This window comes from Triticum urartu, chromosome 6A, assembly GCF_056163025.1.
Source record: "Triticum urartu cultivar PI428250 chromosome 6A, HENAU_Tu73, whole genome shotgun sequence".
Taxonomy (NCBI): Eukaryota; Viridiplantae; Streptophyta; class Magnoliopsida; order Poales; family Poaceae; genus Triticum; species Triticum urartu.
Genome location: NC_141878.1, coordinates 89,862,019 through 89,876,855, shown reverse-complemented (window position 1 = coordinate 89,876,855; position 14,837 = coordinate 89,862,019).

Below are 14,837 nucleotides of genomic sequence, written 5' to 3'. Positions count from 1 at the left end.
TATGCTAAAGCTTTTCTAATGTCAAGTATCATTTCCTTAGACCATGAGATTGTGCAACTCCCGGATACCGTAGGAATGCTTTGGGTGTACCAAACGTCACAACGTAACTGGGTGGCTATAAAGGTACATTACAGGTATCTCCGAAAGTGTCTGTTGGGTTGGCACGAATCGAGACTGGGATTTGTCACTCCGTGTAAACGGATAGGTATCTCTGGGCCCACTCGGTAGGACATCATCATAATGTGCACAATGTGATCAAGGAGTTGATCACGGGATGATGTGTTATGGAACGAGTAAAGAGACTTGCCGGTAACGAGATTGAACAAGGTATCGGGATACCGACGATCGAATCTCGGGCAAGTATCGTACCGATAGACAAAGGGAATTGAATACGGGATTGATTAAGTCCTTGACATCATGGTTCATCCGATGAGATCATCGTGGAACATGTGGGAGCCAACATGGGTATCCAGATCCCGCTGTTGGTTATTGACCGGAGAACGTCTCGGTCATGTCTACATGTCTCCCGAACCCGTAGGGTCTACACACTTAAGGTTTGATGACGCTAGGGTTGTAAAGGAAGTTTGTATGTGGTTACCGAATGTTGTTCGGAGTCCCGGATGAGATCCCGGATGTCACGAGGAGTTCCGGAATGGTCCGGAGGTAAAGATTTATATATGGGAAGTCCTGTTTTGGTCACCGGAAGAGTTTTGGGGTTTATCGGTAACGTACCGGGACCACCGGGAGGGTCCCGGGGGTCCACCAGGTGGGGCCACCAGTCCCGGGGGGCCACATGGGCTGTAGGGAGTGTTCCTTGGCCTACATGGGCCAAGGGCACCAGCCCCACTAAGGCCCATGCGCCTAAGAGATGGAGAGGGGGCAAACCTTAATGGGATATGGGCCCTAGGGCCCATATTGGTGCGCCTCCCTCTCCCATCCCCTCTTGGCCGCCACCCCTTGGCCATCTAGGGCTGCCGCCCCCCCTAGGGGTGGGAACCCTAGAGGGGGCGCAGCCCCTCCCCTTCCCTATATATATTGAGGCATTGGGCTGCCCAGAACACACGCGATTCGATCTCTCGTTGGTGTTGCCCTGCATCTCTCTCTCCCTCCTCTTCCGTGGTGCTTGGCGAAGCCCTGCAGGATTGCCACGCTCCTCCACCACCACCACGCCGTTGTGCTGCTGCTGGATGGAGTCTTCCTCAACCTCTCCCTCTCTCCTTGCTGGATCAAGGCATGGGAAACGTCACCGGGCTGTACGTGTGTTGAACGCGGAGGTGCCGTCCGTTCGGCGCTAGGATCATCGGTGATTTGAATCACGACGAGTACGACTCCATCAACCCCGTTCTCTTGAACGCTTCCGCGCGCTACAAGGGTATGTAGATCCACTCCTCCCTTGTTGCTAGATGACTCCATAGATAGATCTTGGTGACACGTAGGAAAATTTTGAATTTATGCTACGTTCCCCAACAGTGGCATCATGAGCTAGGTCTATGCGTAGTTTCTATGCACGAGTAGAACACAAAGTAGTTGTGGGCGTTGATTTTGTTCAATATGCTTGCCGTTACTAGTCTTATCTTGATTCGGCGGCATCGTGGGATGAAGCGGCCCGGACCAACCTTACACGTATGCTTACGTGAGACCGGTTCCACCGACTGACATGCACTAGTTGCATAAGGTGGCTAGCGGGTGTCTGTCTCTCCCACTTTAGTCGGATCGGATTCGATGAAAAGGGTCCTTATGAAGGGTAAATAGCAATTGGCATATCACGTTGTGGTCTTTGCGTAGGTAAGAAACGTTCTTGCTAGAAACCCATAGCAGCCACGTAAAACATGCAAACAACAATTAGAGGACGTCTAACTTGTTTTTGCAGGGTATGCTATGTGATGTGATATGGCCAAAGGATGTGATGAATGATATATGTGATGTATGAGATTGATCATGTTCTTGTAATAGGAATCATGACTTGCATGTCGATGAATATGACAACCGGCAGGAGCCATAGGAGTTGTCTTTATTTATTTATGACCTGCGTGTCAACTTAAACGTCATGTAATTACTTTACTTTTATTGCTAACCGTTAGCTATAGTAGTAGAAGTAATAGATGACGTGACAACTTCATGAAGACACGATGATGGAGATCATGATGATGGAGATCATGGTGTCATGCCGGTGACGATGATGATCATGGAGCCCCGAAGATGGAGATCAAAAGGAGCAATATGATATTGGCCATATCATGTCACTATTTGATTGCATGTGATGTTTATCATGTTTATACATCTTATTTGCTTAGAATGACGGTAGTAAATAAGATGATCCCTCATTAAAATTTCAAGAAAGTGTTCCCCCTGACTGTGCACCGTTGCGACAGTTCGTAGTTTCGAAGCACCACGTGATGATCGGGTGTTAGATTCATACGTTCATATACAACGGGTGTTGACGAGCCTAGCATGTACAGACATGGCCTCGGAACACATGCAAAACACTTAGGTTGACTTGACGAGCCTAGCATGTACAGACATGGCCTCGGAACACAGAAGACCGAAAGGTCGAGCATGAGTCGTATAGAAGATACGATCAACATCAAGATGTTCACCGACGTTGACTAGTCCGTCTCACGTGATGATCGGACACGGCCTAGTTGACTCGGATCATGTAATCACTTAGATGACTAGAGGGATGTCTATCTGAGTGGGAGTTCATAAGATGAACTTAATTATCCTGAACATAGTCAAAAGGAATTCGCAAATTATGTCGTAGCTCGCGTTATAGTTCTACTGTTTAGATATGTTCCTAGAGAAAAATTAGTTGAAAGTTGATAGTAGCAATTATGCGGACTAGGTCCGTAAACTGAGGATTGTCCTCATTGCTTCTTAGAAGGCTTATGTCCTTAATGCACCGCTCAGTGTGCTGAACCTCGAACGTCATCTGTGGATGTTGCGAACATCTGACATACACATTTTGATAACTACGTGATAGTTCAGTTAAACAGTTTAGAATTGAGGCACCGAAGACGGTTTTGAAACGTTGCAAAACATATGAGATGTTTTGAGGGCTGAAATTGGGATTTCAGGCTCGTGCCCACGTCAAGAGGTATAAGACCTCCGACGATTTTCTTAGACTGCAAACTAAGGGAGAAAAGCTCAATTGTTGAGCTTGTGCTCAGATTGTCTGAGTACAACAATCATTTGAATCAAGTGGGAGTTGATCTTCCAGATAAGATAGTGATGTTTCTCCGAAGTCATTACCACCAAGCTGCTAGAGCTTCGTGATGAACTATAATATATCGGGGACATGTATGATGATCCTTGAGATGTTCGTGATGTTTGACACCACAAAAGTAGAAATCAAGAAGGAGCATCAATTGTTGATGGTTGGTGAAACCACTAGTTTCAAGAAGGGCAAGGACACGAAGGGATACTTCATAAAACGGCAATTCAGCTGCTGCTCTAGTGAAGAAACCCAAGGTTGAACCCAAACCCGAGACTAAGTGCTTCTGTAATAAGGGGAACAGCCACTAGAGCAGTATTACCCTAGATACTTGGTAGATGAGAAGGCTGTCGATAGAAGTATATTGGATATACATTATGTTAATGTGTACTTTACTAGTACTCCTAGTAGCACCAGGGTATTAGATACCGGTTCGGTTGCTAAGTGTTAGCAACTCGAAATAAAAGCTACGGAATAGACGGAGACTAGCTAAATGTGAGATGACGATATGTGTTGGAAGTATTTCCAAGGTTGATCAAATATCGTGCGCTCCCTCTATCATCGAGATTGGTGTTTGCATTGAGCATAGACATGATTGGATTATGTCTGTCGCAATACGGTTATTCATTTAAGGAGAATAATGGTTACTCTGTTTATTTGAATAATACCTTCAATGGTCTTACACCTAAAATGAATAGTTTATTGAATCTCGATAGTAGTGATACACATGTTCATGCCAAAAGATAGTAATGATAGTACCACCTACTTGTGGCACTGCCACGTAAGTCATATCGGTATAAAACGCATGAAGAAGCTCCATGTTGATGGATCTTTGGGCTCACTCGTTTTTGAAAAGTTTGGGACATGCGAACCATGTCTATTGGTATATATATGCATGAAGAAACTCCATGCAAATGGACCGTTTTGTACTCGCTTGATTTTGAATCACTTGAGACATGCAAATCATACCACATGGGCAAGATGACTGAAAGCCTCGGTTTCAGTAAAATGGAACTAGAAAGCAAATTGTTGGAAGTAATACATTTTGATGTGTGCAGTCCAATGAGTGCCGAGGCGTGTAGTGGATATCGTTATGTTCTTACTTCACAGATGATTTGAGTAGATGTTGAGTACATTTACTTGATGAATCACGAGTCTGAATTATTGAAAGGTTCAAGTAATTTCAGTGTGAAGTTGAAAGATCGTCGTGACAAGAGGATAAAAGATCTATGATATGATCATAGAGATGAATATCTGAATTACGAGTTTGGCACAAAATTAAGACATTGTGGAAACCGTTTCACAACTAATACAGCCTGGAACACCATAGTGTGATGGTGTGTCCGAACATCATAACTGCACCTTATTGGATATGATGCATACCATGATGTCTCTTATCGAATTACCACAATAGTTTATGGGTTAGGCATTAAAGACAACCACATTCACTTTAAATAGGGCACCACGTAATTCCGATGAGATGACACCGTATGAACTATGGTTTAGAGAAACCTAAGCTGTCATTTCTTAAAAGTTTGGGGCTGCGACGCTTATGTGAAAAAGTTTCAGGCTGATAAGCTCGAACCCAAAGCGGATAAATGCATCTTCATAGGTCACCCAAAACAGTTGGGTATACCTCCTGTCTCAGATTCGAAAGCAATAAGGGATTGTTTCTGGAATCGGGTCCTTTCTCGAGGAAAAGTTTCTCTCGAAAGAATTGAGTGGGAGGATGGTGGAGACTTGATGAGGTTATTGAACCGTCACTTCAACTAGTGTATAGCAGGGCACAAAGAGTTGTTCCTGTGGCACCTACACCAATTGAAGTGGAAGCTTATGATATTGATCATGAGACTTCGGATCAAGTCACTCCCAAACCTCGTGGGATGACAAGGATGCGTACTACTTCAGAGTGGTACGTAATCCTGTCTTGGAAGTCATGTTGCTAGACAACAATGAACCTACGAGCTATGGAGAAGCGATGGTGGGCCCGGATTCCGATAAATGGCTTGAGGCCATAAAATCCGAGAGAGGATCCATGTATGAGAACAAAGTGTAGACTTTGGCAGTATGGCTCGATGGTCGTAAGGCTATTGAGTACAGATGGATTTTAAAAAGGGAAGACGGACAATGATGGTAAATGTCACCATTAAGAAAGCTCGACTTGTCGTTAAGATGTTTTCCGACAAGTTCAAGGAGTTGACTACGGTGAGATTTTCTCACTCGTAGCGATGCTAAGAGTCTGTTGGAATTATATTAGCATTCACTGCATTATTTATGAAATCTTGCAGATAGGATGTCAAAACATTGTTTCCTCGACGATTTTCTTGAGGAAAGGTTGTATGTGATACAACCGAAAGGTTTTGTCAATCCTGAAAAGATGCTAATAAGGATGCAAAGCTCCAGCAATCCTTCTGAGGACTGGAGTGAGCATCTCGGAGTTGGAATGTACACTTTGATGAGATGATCAAAGATTTTGGGTTTATACAAAGTTTATGAGAAACTTGTATTTCCAAAGAAGTGAGTGGGAGCACTATAGAATTTCTGATGAGTATATGTTTTAACATATTGTTGATCGGAAATGACGTAGAATTTCTGGAAAGCATATAGGGTTATTTGGAAAGTGTTTTCAATGGAAAACCTGGATTAAGCTACTTGAGCATTGAGCATCAAGATCTATAAGGATAGATCAAAACGCTTAATGGTACTTTCAAATGAGCACATACCTTGACATGATCTTGAAGTTGTTCAAGATGGATCAGTCAAAGAAGGAGTTCTTGCCTGCGTTGTAAGGTATGAAGTTAAGACTTAAAGCTCGACCACGGCAGAATAGAGAGAAAGGACGAAGGTCGTCCCCTATGCTTAAGACATAGGCTCTACAGTATGCTATGCTGTGTGCCGCACCTGAAGTGTGCCTTGCCATGAGTCAGTCAAGGGGTACAAGAGTGATCCAAGAACAGATCACAGGACAGTGGTCAAAGTTGTCCTTAGTAACTAGTGGACTAAGGAATTTTCTCGATTATGGAGGTGGTAAAAGAGTTCGTCGTAAAGGGTTACGCCGATGCAAACTTTGACACTGATCCAGATTATTCTGAGTAGTAAACTGGATTCGTATAGTAGAACAGTTATTTGGATTAGCTCCAAATAGAACGTGGTAGCTGCATCTAGGAGATGACATAGAGATTTGTGAAGCACACACGGATCTGAAAGGTTCAGACCCGTTGACTAAAACCTCTCTCACAAGCAACATGATCAAACCCAGAACTCTTTGGGTGTTAGTCACATGGCGATGTGACCTGTGAGTGTTAATCACATGGCGATGTGAACTAGATTATTGACTCTAGTGCAAGTGGGAGACTGTTGGAAATATGCCCTAGAGGCAATAATAAATTAGTTATTATTATATTTCCTTGTTCATGATAATCGTTTATTATCCATGCTATAATTGTATTGATAGGAAACTCAGATACATGTGTGGATACATAGACAACACCATGTTCCTAGTGAGCCTCTAGTTGACTAGCTCATTGATCAATAGATGGTTATGGTTTCCTAACCATGGACATTGGATGTCGTTGATAACGGGATCACATCATTAGGAGAATGATGTGATGGACAAGACCCAATTCTAAGCATAGCACTAGATCGTGTAGTTCGTATGCTAAAGCTTTTCTAATGTCAAGTATCATTTCCTTAGACCATGAGATTGTGCAACTCCCGGATACCGTAGGAATGCTTTGGGTGTACCAAACGTCACAACATAACTGGGTGGCTATAAAGGTACATTACAGGTATCTCCGAAAGTGTCTGTTGGGTTGGCACGAATCGAGACTGGGATTTGTCACTCTGTGTAAACGGATAGGTATCTCTGGGCCCACTCGGTAGGACATCATCATAATGTGCACAATGTGATCAAGGAGTTGATCACGGGATGATGTGTTACGGAACGAGTAAAGAGACTTGCCGGTAACGAGATTGAACAAGGTATCGGGATACCGACGATCGAATCTCGGGCAAGTATCGTACCGATAGACAAAGGGAATTGAATACGGGATTGATTAAGTCCTTGACATCATGGTTCATCCGATGAGATCATCGTGGAACATGTGGGAGCCAACATGGGTATCCAGATCCCGCTGTTGGTTATTGACCGGAGAACGTCTCGGTCATGTCTACATGTCTCCCGAACCCGTAGGGTCTACACACTTAAGGTTCGATGATGCTAGGGTTGTAAAGGAAGTTTGTATGTGGTTACTGAATGTTGTTCGGAGTCCCGGATGAGATCCCGGATGTCACGAGGAGTTCCGGAATGGTCCGGAGGTAAAGATTTATATATGGGAAGTCCTGTTTTGGTCACCGGAAGAGTTTCGGGGTTTATCGGTAACGTACCGGGACCACCGGGAGGGTCCCGGGGGTCCACCAGGTGGGGCCACCAGTCCCGGGGGGCCACATGGGATGTAGGGAGTGTTCCTTGGCCTACATGGGCCAAGGGCACCAGCCCCACTAAGGCCCATGCGCCTAAGAGATGGAGAGGGGGCAAACCTTAATGGGATATGGGCCCTAGGGCCCATATTGGTGCGCCTCCCTCTCCCATCCCCTCTTGGCCGCCACCCCTTGGCCATCTAGGGCTGCCGCCCCCCCTAGGGGTGGGAACCCTAGAGGGGGCGCAGCCCCTCCCCTTCCCTATATATATTGAGGCATTGGGCTGCCCAGAACACACGCGATTCGATCTCTCGTTGGTGCTGCCCTGCATCTCTCTCTCCCTCCTCTTCCGTGGTGCTTGGCGAAGCCCTGCAGGATTGCCACGCTCCTCCACCACCACCACGCCGTTGTGCTGCTGCTGGATGGAGTCTTCCTCAACCTCTCCCTCTCTCCTTGCTGGATCAAGGCATGGGAAACGTCACCGGGCTGTACGTGTGTTGAACGCGGAGGTGCCGTCCGTTCGGCGCTAGGATCATCGGTGATTTGAATCACGACGAGTACGACTCCATCAACCCCGTTCTCTTGAACGCTTCCGCGCGCGATCTACAAGGGTATGTAGATCCACTCCTCCCTCGTTGCTAGATGACTCCATAGATAGATCTTGGTGACACGTAGGAAAATTTTGAATTTATGCTACGTTCCCCAACACGTATGACTATATTCGGAATACATGCCTACATTACATTGATGAATTGGAGCTAGTTCTGTGTCACCCTAGGTTATAACTATTGCATGAGGAATCGCATCCGACATAATTATCCATCACTAATCCATTGCATACGAGCTTTTCATATATTGTTCTTCGCTTATTAACTTTTCCGTTGCTACTGTTACAATTACTATAAAACCAAAACTATTACTTTTGCCACCGTCACCACTACTATCATATTACTTTGCTACTAATCACTTTGTTGTAGATATTAAGTTTCCAGGTGTGGTTGAATTGACAACTCAGCTGCTAATACTTGAGAATATTCTTTGGCTCCCCTTGTGTCGAATCAATAAATTTGGCTTGAATACTCTACCCTCGAAAACTATTGCGATCACCTATACTTGTGGGTTATCAAGACTATTTTCTTGCGCCATTGCCGGGGAGCATAGCTCTATTCTATGAGTCACTTGGGATTTATATCTGTTGATCACTATGAAGAACCTGAAAGATAAAAGAACCAATATTTTTCCCTCAACTACGAGGGGAGGTAAGGAACTGCCATCTAGCTCTGCACTTGATTCACCTTCTGTTTTGAGTAAACTTGTGACACCTACTCCTGCTATTCATTTTGATATGTCGCATGTTATTGATGATGCCACTTCTGCTTTGCATGATACTTATGGTGAAACTACTTCTATGCTTGATAATAATGTGCCATTAGGTGAATTTCTTGATGAACAACTTGCTAGGGTTAGAGAGAATGAAATTATTTAAACTAATAATATTGATGAGAGTGATGATGAAGATTCTCCCCCTAGATATGAATTGCCAGTTGTGCCTGAGGGTTATGTTATGGATGAAGAAACTGCTAGAGACTTCTTAGCTTGCAATGGTAGATCTGATCTTAAGAAATTATTAGCTAAGCCTAAAGAAAAGTCTATGAATGCTAGAATGAAATATGACCCTGCTTTTGCTACTTCACCTATCTTTATTACTGATAAGGATTATGATTTCTCTGTCGATCCTTAGTTAATTACTTTGGTTGAATCTGATCCTTTTTATGGCTATGAATCAGAAACTGTTGTGGCACATCTCACTAAATTAAATGATTTAGCCACCCTGTTTACTCATGATGAGAAAACTCACTATTACTTTATCCTTAAGTTATTTCCATTCTCATTAAAGGGTGATGCTAAAACATGGTTTAATTCTCTTGATCCTGATTGTGTGTGTAGTCACCAGGATATGATTTATTACTTCTCTACTAAATATTTCCCCGCTCATAAGAAACAAGCTGCCTTAAGGGAAATATATAATTTTGTGCAAATTGAAGAAGAGAGTCTCCCACAAGCTTGGGGGAGGCTTCTCCAATTACTTAATGCTTTGCCTAAACATCCTCTCAAGAAAAATGAAATACTTGATATCTTTTATAATGGACTAATCGATGCTTCCAGAGACTACCTGGATACTTGTGCTGGTTGTGTTTTCTGGGAAAGAACTGATGATCAAGCTGAACTGCTATTGAATAATATGTTGAGTAATGAAAATGATTGGACACTTCCTGAACCAACTCCTAAGCCAACTCCGAAGAAAAGGGGTATTCTATTTCTCAGTCCTGAAGTTATGCAAGAGGCAAAGAAATCTATGAAAGAAAAAGGTAATAAAGCTGAAGATGTTAAAAATTTACCACCTATTGAAGAAATACATGGTCTTGATAACCCAACACAGGTAGTAAAGGTAAATTCTCTATATAGATTTGATGAAGGTGATATTCCTCGTTATAAGTCTGCTAGCCAATGCTTAGATGAGTTTGATAATTTTATTGTTAAACAAGAAAACTTCAATGCTTGTGTTGGTAGACAATTGAAACGCAATGCTGATATGCTTGAACACTTGAGTGATTATATGTCTAGAGTTAAAGGTGAACTTAAACTTATTAGTAAACATGCTTCTATGGTTACCACTCAAGTAGAACAAGTACTTAAGGCTCAGAATGATTTGCTCAATGAATTAAATAATAAGAAAAATAATAATGCTGTTAGAGTTATGACTAGAGGGGGTAAAATGACTCAGGAACCTTTGTATCTTGAGGGTCACCCTAAGAGAATTGAGCAAGATTCTCAGAGAATTAATGTTGATGCACCTAGTTCTTGTAAGAAGAAGAAAAAGAAAAATGATAGGACTTTGCATGCTTCTAGTGAACCTGTTGTTGACACACCTGAGAATCCCAATGATATTTATATTTCTGATGCTGAAACACAATCTGGTAATGAACATGAACCTAGTGATAATGTTAATGATGATGTTCATGTTGATGCTCAACCTACCAATGATAATGATGTAGAGATTGAACCTGTTGTTGATCTTGATAACCCACAATCAAAGAATCAATGTTATGATAAGAGAGACTTTGTTGCTACGGAGCACGGTAAAGAAAGAGAACCATGGGTTCAGAAACCCATGCCCTTTCCTCCTAAACCATCCAAGAAAAAGGATGATGATGATTTTGAGCGCTTTGCTGAAATGATTAGACCTATCTTTTTGCGTATGTGTTTGACTGATATGCTTAAAATGAACCCTTATGCTAAATACATGAAGGATATTGTTAGTAATAAAAGAAAAATACCGGAAGCTGAAATTTCCACCATGCTTGCTAATTATACTTTTAAGGGTGGAATACGAAAGAAACTTGGAGATCCAGGAGTACCACCTATACCATGCCCCATTAAAACAAACTATGTTAAAACTGCTTTATATGATCTTGGAGCCGGTGTTAGTGTTATGCCTCTCTTTATATCGTATACTAGATTCGAATAAGTTGACAGCTACTAAAATATCATTGCAAATGGCTGATAAATCAACTGCTATACCTGTCAGTATTTGTAAGGATGTGCCTGTTGTGGTTGCAGACGTTACTATTTTAATGGACTTTGTTATTCTTGATATTCCAGAGGACGATAGTATGTCGATTATCCTTGGTAGACCCTTTTTGAATACTGCAGGGGCTGTTATTGATTGCAACTAAGGCAATGTCACTTTTCATGTTAATGGTAATGAGCATACGGTACACTTTCCGAGGAAACAACCTCAAGTCCACAGTATCAATTCTATTGGAAAAATTTCAACAATTACTATTGGAGGTTTTGAATTTCCTCTTCCTACTGTCAAGAAGAAATATTATATTCTTATTGTTGGGGACATGCATATCCCCGTTGAGGTAACCTAGTGTTATTCGAAATTTCTCCAGTTTTATGCGATTCAGAATGAGTTTGTTAACAAGACTTGATCAACCTTGTTAGTGGATTCCTTTTGATGAGCATGAGATGGATGAAGTTAGAGAGCACAACTTTCTATACCCTCTTTTTACTTTCTGTTATTTATATTAAATAAAGTAAAAATAATATTTTCTGTCTGTTTTCTGAATTATCCTTACAATAAAAATTACCCCAAAAATAAGAGTTCTCCAAATGCCCTGAAAATGAAATATGATTTTTTTTCCAGAATATTTAAGAATTTTTGGCACTGAGAACACACCAGGGGGCCTCGCCATGTGCCCACGAGGATGGAGGGCGCGCCCCTGCCTCGTGGACCCCACGTGGGTCCCCTCCACTTATTCTTGCACCCACACACTTTGTCTTGCCCGAGAAAAATCACCCACCAGCTCAAACCCGAGTTCTAGCTCATCCTGCTGCCATTTTCGATCTCCTTGCTCAAAGCTCCACTCACAAAAATGCTTTGGGGGATTGTTCTTCGGTATGTGACTCCTCCAATGGTCCAATTAGTTTTTTTCTAGTGCTTTATTTATTGCAAATTTTTGCTGCTTAGGTGACCCTGTTCTTGAGCTTGCATGTCAAATTTATGTGGTCAAAAGTAGTTTTAATGCATGGTATAGCCTCTAGACACTAGAAGGAGTAGTTGCTATCAATTTTGTTGAGTTTGGTTCACTCTTATTTTGAGTCACTAAAAATTTCAGAAATTTTTCAGAGGAAGAAATATGTTTAGGAAAATGTATCAAGGTGGTTCCTCAAGGAAGCAAGGCCCAAGGCCCGCAATACGCGAGCCGGACAATGAACTACCAAGGGAGGCTCAAGTGCGTCCTTGTGAATGGCCGTCAGAGGATTTTATGGTTCAGGCAGGCATCAAGGAAGAATTTGACGCATATGTGAGTAACACTGATCTTGAGTGTTTTGAGGCAGATAAGTGCCGGCAATACCTCTATTTAACTGATTCATTTGTGAGAAGGTTAAAATTTACATCCTCGCGCAATTCTCACAATGTCCTATTTGATCTTTATGATAAATCTTATACCATGGACTTAGAAGATCTTAATACTTCTTGTAAACTCCTGCAGTAGGGTAGTGCTAGTGAACCTCACAAATCTGAATTTAAAGAATTTCTTGCTAGTATCACTGTAGGGGAATCTAGAGAAATAACACAAGCTACCATAGGGAGCATTCATTTTCCTACCATACATTATTTTGCTCTCTTTATAGGTAGATGCATAAATGGTAAGGATGAGGCATGTCATATGTGTGTTCCTGATCTTAGTGTTCTCAAGAGTGCTGTATTAGGAGACAAACAATACAATTTGGGGGCTATTGTTGCAGGTAGGTTGCATCTTAATGGTTTAACTGGAGATTTGTTTGGTGGAATTTATGCAACTCGTGTAGCTAACTTTCTTGTTATACCCATACGTGGGGATGATATTTAGTTGCCTCCTACTTATCTAGATTATAATGCTATGGTTCATCATGAGTTTGTTGAGAGGAACGATCAGTTCCTCCAGTACCGACTAATCTTTGACAGACGGTGCACCATCCATGTTGCTCTCCCTGCTCCTTCTTTATTTGATTTTTAGACAAAAGGGTGATATGTTATAACCAGGGAGGAGGCGAGCGAGTATGAGAGGAGGACAGAGGCAGCCCGCCTCCAAGCTGCAGTTCATGAGGCAATTGCCGCTGCATCTCAGTACGACCCCAGCTACAACTTTGATCCATGGGTATAGACCAACTTAGGCCAAAAGCCTAAGCTCGGGGGAGTATGTATTTCTCACCGACATTACATTCATGTTCACACACTCATGCCAGTTGTCGGTGCTCATACTTTTTCATTGTATAATCCATGCTAGTTTATTTTCTGTTTTAAGCTTTCTTCTTGTGTGTTTGGAAAACCTTAAGAAAAACCAAAAAAATTAGGTGTAGCTTTTAGCTAGTTTACTTTCCATGCCTGTAGTAGTAGTAATTAAAAAGAAAAACCAAAAAGATTTCTCATTCTTCTTTTGCTTGTTGGGAGCTTTCCCGTGTAAATAGTTTTGTTTCTTTTCTTTTCTTTGGGGGTCGAGAGGAGAAGTCCATGATGAAAATGTTGAGAGGCTCTCTTGTGCATTATTGTCAATCTAACAAAGAGCCCATATTACCTTGTCTTCTCTCTTGAATTGAGTGCTTGCAGATTCTAGCTTAGTCCAATGCACGTGCACTATTATTATTATCCACACCATTCGGTCGTGCAAGTGAAAGGCAATAATGACGATATATGATGAACTAATTGAGATGAGAAAAGTTGGTATGAACTCGACCTCTCTTGTTTTTGTAAATATGATTAGTTCATCGTTCCTGATTCAGCCTATTATGAATGAAACATGTTTGCAATGACAATTAGAGATTATAGTTGCTCATGCCATGCTTAATTTGCTAGGAGTTTATAATGGTTTACCTTGCGTGCCAACATGCTATTAAAATGGTTGTGAAGTGGTATCATAGGGTGGTATCCTCCTTTGAACGATTCGAGTGGCTTGACTTGGCACATGTTCACGCATGTAGTTGAAACAAAATCAACGAAGCCTCCATGATATTTATGTTCATGGTAATTATATCCTACTCATGCTTGCATTCAGTGTTGATTAATTTTAATGCATGTTCATGATTGTTGTCGCTCTCCAGCTGGTCGCTTCCCAGTCTCTTTCTAGCCTTCACTTGTACTAAGTGGGAATATTGCTTGTGCATCCAACTCCATAAACCCCAAGAGTTATTCCATATGAGTCCACTATACCTTCCTATATGCGGTATCTACCTGCCGTTCCAAGTAAATTTGTATGTGCCAAACTCTAAACCTTCAAATAAAAATTATGTTTTGTATGCTCAAATAGCTCATGTATCAACTAGGGTTGTCTATATCTTCCATGCTAGGCGGGTTATTCTCAAGAGGAGTGGACTCCGCTCCTCATTCACGAGAAAATGGCTGGTCACCGGGATGCCCAGTCCCATGCTCAAATCAAATCAAAATAATTGTAAACAAAACTCCCCCATGATTGTTGTTAGTTGGAGGCACCCGTTGTTTCGGGAAAGCCATGGATTGATGCCTGTTGGTGGTGGGGGAGTATAAACTTTACCATTCTGCTTGGGAACCGCCTATAATGTGTGTAGCATGGAAGATATCGAGATCTCTCGGTTGTTATGTTGACAATGAAAGTAAACCGCTCAAAATATTATTCATCTC